Below are 8,707 nucleotides of genomic sequence, written 5' to 3'. Positions count from 1 at the left end.
GTTGTAAATATGACATATCACACCACCTTACAAAATCTTCCACAACCGGGCCATGGTTATTCTCGTGATTTTGTAAGAGACTAACAATGACAGTATCGTCTGCAAATTTCAAAATAAAATGATTTTCGTGATGGCTTTGACAATCATTAGTGTACAATATGTACAAAAGTGGTGAAAGGACACAGCCCTGAGGAGATCCTGTTGAGGACAAAAGGGTGTCTGACATGCACCCATCTGACTCTCTGTGATCGGTCTGTTAAAAAATCTAAAATCCAACCAACAATATTAAAATCTATAGAAAAATTATTCACAAGTTTGTCGATTAAGATGTGAGGTTGGATAGTATTAAAAGCAGATGAAAAGTCAAGAAATAAAAGTTTGGCATGTGCTTTGTTGCCCTCAAGATGTTTAAAAACAAGATTTAAAAGTGTGGCAGTAGCATCCTCCACTCCACAGCCAGCCCTATAGGTAAACTGGAAGGGATCTAGTAATGACTCTACGTGTGAAAGCAATTCATGTTTCATAAGTCTTTCAAATGCCTTCATAACAAGAGATGTTAGGGCTACCGGTCTAAAGTCATTTAAAATTTTGGGATGCTTGTTTTTAGCCACTGGTATTACTATGCTCTGTTTCCAGTTCTTTGGAACCTTTTGTTGAGCAAGCGACAGTTTAAAAATATAAAAGAAAATAGGGCCTAGTTGCTCCGCACAAGAAAACAGAAACGACCACAAATATTGTCAGGTCCTGGACTTTTTTTAACTTTAGTGCGTTTAAAGAAACTGATCATGGAACGTTCATCAAAAGGTGGAGAACCAGGACAGCGCAAATCATCAACTTTAGATTTTTTGCTATTTTTCCCTAGAATGGTTTTTAGGCCATCCCAAGCAGAGCCTAACTTATTTTGGCTAAATTGTTTCTCGATCCTGGCTGTGTAGTTGTATTTTGCTCTCCTAATTTCACATTTGATCTCCCTTTTTAATCTGTTTAGCTCTGGGAAATCTCCCTCATGGAATGCCTTTTTCTTTTGTTGAATAGAACTTTCAGTGTTCTTGAGACCCAAGGTTTAGCATTTGGGTAGATTTTAACTGTCTTTTTGGGGGTCACAAAATCACAAAAAGTAATATAACTGCTGACATCATCAGTCAGTTCATCAATATCAGCAGACAACTCCTTGAATATTTCCCAGTCCGTGCAGTCATAGCAGCCTTGCAGACGCACAACAGAGTCCTCTGTCCATTGCTTTGTCTGCCTGGTCAGGACACTGCCTCTCCTCAACATGGTGCAATACAACGGGATGAGCTGCACGCAGTTATGATCAGCCCCGCCCAACGGGGGAAGAGAGAGAAATCTATATGCTCCTTTCACTGAGCCATAGCACATGTTCAGTATTTTTGTTGGGAAAGTGTAGTGACACGGACCCACAACAGGGGGCGTAAATGAACGGACAATGGAAGGAGTCAAATTATAACACTTTACTGTTGTGAATGACACAACCAAACACAGCAGATTCAGAATGTGCACAAGTCAATCAATAAAGGTGTCGTGTGGGCAGGCTCGACGATAGGAGACGCCCGTCTGGAAACGAACCGGAACCACACGCTTTCCACTGCCACCGAACCCGAGGAATACTGGAGCCGCCAAGTCCCGAAGTCCCCAGGTGCCCACCGTCACGGCGTGTCGGATCTGGTACTGCTGGCAGAAAGCAAAGACAGTCAAGGGTGGGTGTGTGAACACCCAGTAACAATCCTGGTGGGAATTCCACCTCCACCTCTCACTCAAACACTGCTGAGTACTGTAGATTCCTCAGGGGAAAAGAGTGCCTTCAGCGCTCTCACAGCTTTCACCAACGGAGGAACTGGTACTCCTGCAAACACTCACAATATACAAATATTGCAATTACAGAACGGCTGAGGATATTACCTCTTGTAGAAGATGATATCTCGGCAATGTGGTGGAGGTGTCTTCCTGCTTTTATTCCAGATGTGGATGAGATGATCAGTGACAGCTGTCATGGATGATGGGTGACAGCTGTCACCACGGCTTGTTCCTGAGGCGGCAGTGCCCTCTCGTGCCTGAAGCCCGCACTTCAGGCAGGGCGCCCTCTGGTGGTGGGCCAGCAGTACCAGGCTTGTTCGGGTGGCGACGATAGAAATCGGCCAGGAGGGCTGGGTCCAGGATGAAGCTCCTCTTCACCCAGGAGCGTTCTTCGGGTCCATACCCCTCCCAGTCCACCAAATACTGAAAGCCCCGGCCCATTCGACGGACGTCCAAGAGCCGGCGTACTGTCCAAGCCGGCTCCCCGTCGATAATATGGGCAGGAGGTGGCGCCGGACCGGGTGCACAGAGGGGTGAGGTGTGATGCGGTTTGATTCTGGAGACATGGAAGACCGGATGGATCCGCAGTGAGGCCGGAAGTTGGAGCCTCACTGCGGTAGGACTGAGGACCTTGAGGATGGGGAAGGGTCCAATGAAGCGGTCTTTCAGTTTGGGAGACTCGACCTGTAGTGCAATGTCCTTGGCGGAAAGCCATACCTCCTGCCCGGGCTGGTATGCGGGGGCCGGGGACCGTCGACGGTCTGCATGGGCTTTAGCCCTCGTCCGGGCCCTCAACAAGGCCGAACGGGCGGTGCGCCACACCCGACGGCATCTCCGCAGGTGGGCCTGGACCGAGGGCACACCGACCTCTCCCTCCACCAAAGGAAACAAAGGGGGTTGGTACCCCAGACACACCTCGAACGGGGAGAGGCCGGTGGCAGATGACACTTGGCTGTTGTGAGCATACTCGATCCAGGCCAGATGTTCACTTCAAGCCGTCGGGTGTGCGGAGGTCATGCACCTAAGGGTCTGCTCCAACTCTTGGTTGGCCCGTTCGGCCTGTCCGTTAGTCTGTGGGTGATACCCAGACGAGAGGCTTACGGTGGCCCCCAGTTCTCGGCAGAAGCTTCTCCACACCTGCGAGGAGAACTGGGGACCACGATCCGAAACGATGTCTGTAGGTATCCCATGCAGCCGGACGACATGGTGGACCAGGAGATCCGCCGTCTCCTGGGCCGACGGGAGCTTCGGGAGGGCCACGAAGTGGGCCGCCTTGGAGAATTGGTCCACTATCGTGAGAATGGTGGTGTGTCCCCAGGACGGCGGGAGGCCCGTGACAAAATCCAGACCGATGTGGGACCAGGGGCGGTGAGGCACAGGAAGTGGCTGTAGGAGTCCCTGTGCCTTCTGGTGGTCCGCCTTGCCCCTGGCGCAGGTGGTGCAGGCCTGGATGTAAGCCCGGACATCAGTCCCCAGGGACGCCCACCAGAAGCGTTGCCGGACCACTGCCACGGTCCTACGCACCCCTGGGTGGCAGGAGAGCTTGGACCCGTGACAGAAGTCCAGAACGGCAGCTCTGGCCTCTGGTGGGACGTACAATCTGTTTTTCGGTCCTGTTCCGGGATCCGGGCTCCGTGCCAGGGCCTCCTGGACGGTCTTCTCCACATCCCAGGTTAGGGTAGCCACGATAGTGGACTCCGGTAGGATGGGTTCCGGTGGATCCGACAGCTCGGTCTTGACTTCCCATTCGTGCACCCGGGACAGGGCATCCGATCTTTGGTTCTTGGTCCTGGGGCGGTAGGTAATCCGGAAGTCAAAATGGCCGAAAAACAGTGACCAGCGGGCTTGCCTGGGGTTCAGTCGCTTGGTGGTCCAGATATACTCCAGGTTCCGGTGGTCAGTAAAAACCGTGAAAGGCACTGACACTCCCTCCAGCAGGTGTCTCCACTCCTCAAGAGCCTCTTTCACCGCAAGGAGCTCTCGATTGCCCACGTCATAGTTCCGCTCTGCTGGGGTCAACCTGCGGGAAAAATAGGCACACGGGTGAAGAACCTTATCGGTTTCTCCGCTCTGGGATAGCACGTAGCACGGCTCCTATCCCTGAGTCAGAGGCGTTCACTTCAACCACAAACTGGCGACTAGGATCGGGCTGCACCAAGACAGGTGCAGTCAAGAAGCGCTGTTTCAACTCCCTGAACGCGGCATCGCACCGATCCGACCAGGTGAAGGGAACTTTTGGTGAGGTCAGGGCTGTCAGGGGGCTAACTACCTGACTATACCCCTTAATGAACCTCCTGTAAAAATTTGCAAAGCCGAGGAACTGTTGCAGCTTCCTATGGCTAGTAGGTTGGGGCCAGTCTCTCACCGCTGCGACCTTGGCCGGATCCGGGGCGACGGAGTTGGAGGAGATGATAAACCCCCGGAAGGACAAAGAAGTGCGGTGAAACTCACACTTCTCGCCCTTCACAAACAGCCGGTTCTCCAACAACCGCTGCAGGACCTGACGTACATGCCGTACATGGGTCTCAGGGTCCGGAGAAAAGATGAGTATATCATCCAGGTATACGAAGACGAATCGGTGCAGGAAGTCCCGCAAGACGTCATTAACCAAAGCTTGGAACGTCGCAGGGGCGTTAGTGAGGCCGAACGGCATGACCAGGTACTCAAAATGACCTAACGGGGTGTTGAATGCCGTCTTCCATTCGTCTCCCTTCCGGATCCGAACTAGGTGGTATGCGTTCCTAAGATCCAACTTTGTGAAGATTTTGGCTCCATGCAGGGGGGTGAACACCAAATCCAACAAAGGCAACGGGTATCGGTTGCGAACCGTGATCTCGTTCAGCCCCCGGTAATCAATGCACGGACGAAGACCGCCATCTTTTTTGCCCACAAAAAAGAAACCTGCTCCCATCGGAGAGGTGGAGTTACGGATCAGCCCGGCAGCTAAGGAGTCCTGGATGTAGGTCTCCATTGATTCGCGCTCAGGACGGGAGAGGTTGTACAGCCTGCTGGATGGGAACTCCAAGCCTGGCAACAAATTGATGGCACAATCGTACGGACGGTGCGGGGGAAGAGTGAGTGCCCGATCCTTGCTAAAAACGTCAGCAAGATCATGGTACTCAACCGTACTCAACCGGCACCGCCGACGGATTGGGGGGAATTTTGACCTGCTCCTTAGCCTGGGAACCGGGAGGAACAGAGGATCCCAAACACACCCGATGGCAGGTCTCGCTCCACTGTACCACCACCCCGGACGACCAATCAATCCAGGGATTGTGTTTCAACATCCAGGGGAACCCCAGAATCACACGGGAGGTAGAAGGAGTCACAAAAAACTCAATCTCCTCCCTATGATTCCCTGACACTACCAGAGTTACTGGTGGTGTCCTGTGTGTGATTAAAGGGAGTAGGGTGCCATCTAGTGCTCGCACCTGCAATGGTGTAGGTAGCGCCACCAGAGGGAGCCCTACCTCCCTGGCCCATCTGCTGTCTAGCAGATTCCCTTCTGACCCTGTGTCTACCAGTGCTGGGGCCTGAAGGGTTAAATCCCCACTAAGGATTGTAACTGGGAGCCGTGTGGCAATATGTGTGTGTCCCACGTGAATTTCTTGGCCCACCCTAAGCCCAGTTTCTAGGGGCGGGCGTTGGTGTTTAACCGTTCGGGGCAGTTGCTCAATTGATGCTCCGTTGAGCCACAAACAAAACACGCCCCGCGGGGAAGCCTCCTCTGTCTATTAGGTGGTCTAAATGTGGCCCTGCTCGTGTCCATAGCTTCGTCAGCAGGGGGAGCTGTCGCCCCACGGGACGTAGAGGCCAGGGAGTGTGGGAAGGGCGGACCTTTCTCGGACCCGGAAGGAAGAGGGACGGCGCGCGCCCGGCCACGCCCTTCGTCTCGTTCCCGACGGCGTTCCTCCAACCGATTGTCTAACCGTATAATGAGATCAATAAGCCCATCTAATTCCCACGGTTCATCCTTGGCCACCAGGTGCTCCTTCAGGACTGACGACAGTCCGTTTACGAAGGCGGCGCGGAGCGCAGTGTTATTCCAGCCGGACCTCGCAGCCGCGATGCGGAAGTCGACTGCATAAGCGGCTGCGCTTCGGCGTCCCTGTCTCATTGACAGCAGCACAGTAGAAGCAGTCTCTCCCCTGTTAGGGTGATCAAACACAGTTCTGAACTCCCTCACAAACCCAGTGTACGTGTGAAGGAGCCGTGAATTTTGCTCCCAAAGCGCCGTAGCCCAAGCGCGTGCCTCTCCCCGAAGCAGAGTGATCACATAAGCTATTTTGCTTGCGTCTGACGCGTACATGACGGGACGTTGTGCGAAGACGAGCGAACACTGCATGAGAAAGTCCGCGCACATCTCCACACAACTTCCGTACGGCTCAGGAGGGCTTATGTATGCTTCAGGGGATGGTGGGAGGGGTTGTTGAACCACCACTGGAACATTTATATCCTGCACAGGGTCGGCAGGAGGAGGAGCTGCAGCAGCGCCCTGAGCGCTCGCCGCCACTTGCGCGGAGAGAGCCTCCACCCTGCGGTTCAGGAGGATGTTTTGCTCGGCTATTTGATCCATCCGAGCCGTAAAGGTGGTGAGAATATGCTGTAGCTCACCAATCACGCCTCCTGCAGACGCCTGCGCTCCCTGCTCTCCCATTGGTCATTCAACAGCCTGGTGACGCCCCTCGGAGTCCGTCACGGTGGCCGAGATATCCTGTTGGGAAAGTGTAGTGACACGGACCCACAACAGGGGGCGTAAATGAACGGACAATGGAAGGAGTCAAATTATAACACTTTACTGTTGTGAATGACACAACCAAACACAGCAGATTCAGAATGTGCACAAGTCAATCAATAAAGGTGTCGTGTGGGCAGGCTCGACGATAGGGGACTCCCGTCTGTAAACGAACCAGAACCACACGATTTCCACTGCCACCGAAACCGAGGAATACTGGAGCCGCCAAGTCCCGAAGTCCCCAGGTGGCCACTGTCACGGCGTGTCGGATCTGGTACTGCTGGCAGAAAGCAAAGACAGTCAAGGGTGGGTGTGTGAACACCCAGTAACAATCCTGGTGGGAATTCCACCTCCACCTCTCACTCAAACACTGCTGAGTACTGTAGATTCCTCAGGGGAAAAGAGTGCCTTCAGCACTCTCACAGCTTTCACCAACAGAGGAACTGGTACTCCTGCAAACACTCACAATATACAAATATTGCAATTACAGAACGGCTGAGGATATTACCTCTTGTAGAAGATGATATCTCGGCAATGTGGTGGAGGTGTCTTCCTGCTTTTATTCCAGATGTGGATGAGATGATCAGTGACAGCTGTCACCACGGCTTGTTCCTGAGGCGGCAGCGCCCTCTCGTGCCTGAAGCCCGCACTTCAGGCAGGGCGCCCTCTGGTGGTGGGCCAGCAGTACCTCCTCTTCTGGCGGCCCACACAACAATTTTGTTATGTCTGGTTGAACATGTCACATACTGGTAAAAATTCCTCAGCACTTGTTTAAGAGAACATTTATTAAAATCACCAAGGACAAAAATGGGCGCATCAGGACATTTAGACTGCAACTTCTGAGTCCCATTCAATATAGCCTCGGATGCTTTGTCCACATTTGCTCTGGGGTGGACATATACCACCATGACAAATATTTGTGGGAATTCCCGGGGCAGGTAATGGGGGCTAAGGGAGACAGCCAGCAGCTCAACGTCCTTTGTACAGCAACTGTCTCTGACAAGAACATTTTTGCACCAGCGCTCATTCACGTAGAGGCACACACCCCCTCCCAGTAATTTGCCAGTAACCCCAGCATCCCGGTCGAGGCGGAAAGGCACTCCAAAACCGTCTATATCCAGATCCGCATCCACATTACGATCTGTAAGCCAGGACTCCGTAACAGCCAGAAGGCATGCATCTCTGTATTCATGTTGAAATCTGACGTGCTTGCAACTCGTCCACTTTATTTCTGAGTGACTGTGCATTTATTAACATCATGAAATCGTCATATGAAAAAATATCATCATATGAAATCGCATCAAATCGTGAACAGGGGTGAATCGTATGGCATTGTATCATCATATATCGCTATATATATGGTATCGCTGGTAGTGTATCGAGATGCGTATCGAATTGTTGTCAGTGATGAGATTCACATGCCTAATCCAGTCCCACGACTACCTGATGCCTGCTTTTCTGTCAATGTTCCTGACACTCAGATCACCAGTTTTGTCACTTTCTATTGTCTTTCCACAGATTTTGACTCAGTTTGTTGGTCTTGGCTGGATTACAAAGCATTTTTTTTTTTAGTTTGACTGCTTTACAGCAATCTGCACCCATTTGTGGTAGCACTGTATGAGCATATGAATGTCGTAAATTGTTTTTTATGACATCTAACGTGCACTTTCAAAACAGACTGATTTATATCTTCTGTAATTATTGTATGGCTTTGCCTTGCAATAGCGCCTTGGGGCAACTGTTTGTTGTGATTTGGCGCTATATAAATGAAATTGATTTGATTTGATTTGATATCTCACACAAAATATTTTGGCAGAAATTTAAAAATGCATAAATACGCAAATACGCACAGTGTCACATGCCTGTATAATATACATATATATGTTATTAGCTAAGTGGCTTCTGTGTGCATGTATGAATATGTGTGTATGGCTTTGATCATGGAGAAACTGAGAAGAGCTGACATTTTCCATTTGGTATGCTTATGTGTTTTGGGTCAAGGATGAATGCTCCGAAAATGGAAAGAGGATAGAAATAATATTTTTGGAGAAATCAGGGATGTTAGCAAACAACCGTGAACAATGGACAGTATGCTGCAATGCAGCATGGGAGTTTGGGGTTTGTAGCTTTAAATGTTGGTATTGTGGTTCATGTTAG

This window comes from Thalassophryne amazonica, chromosome 1, assembly GCF_902500255.1.
Source record: "Thalassophryne amazonica chromosome 1, fThaAma1.1, whole genome shotgun sequence".
Lineage (NCBI taxonomy): Eukaryota > Metazoa > Chordata > Actinopteri > Batrachoidiformes > Batrachoididae > Thalassophryne > Thalassophryne amazonica.
This window is presented reverse-complemented; position numbering follows the sequence as displayed.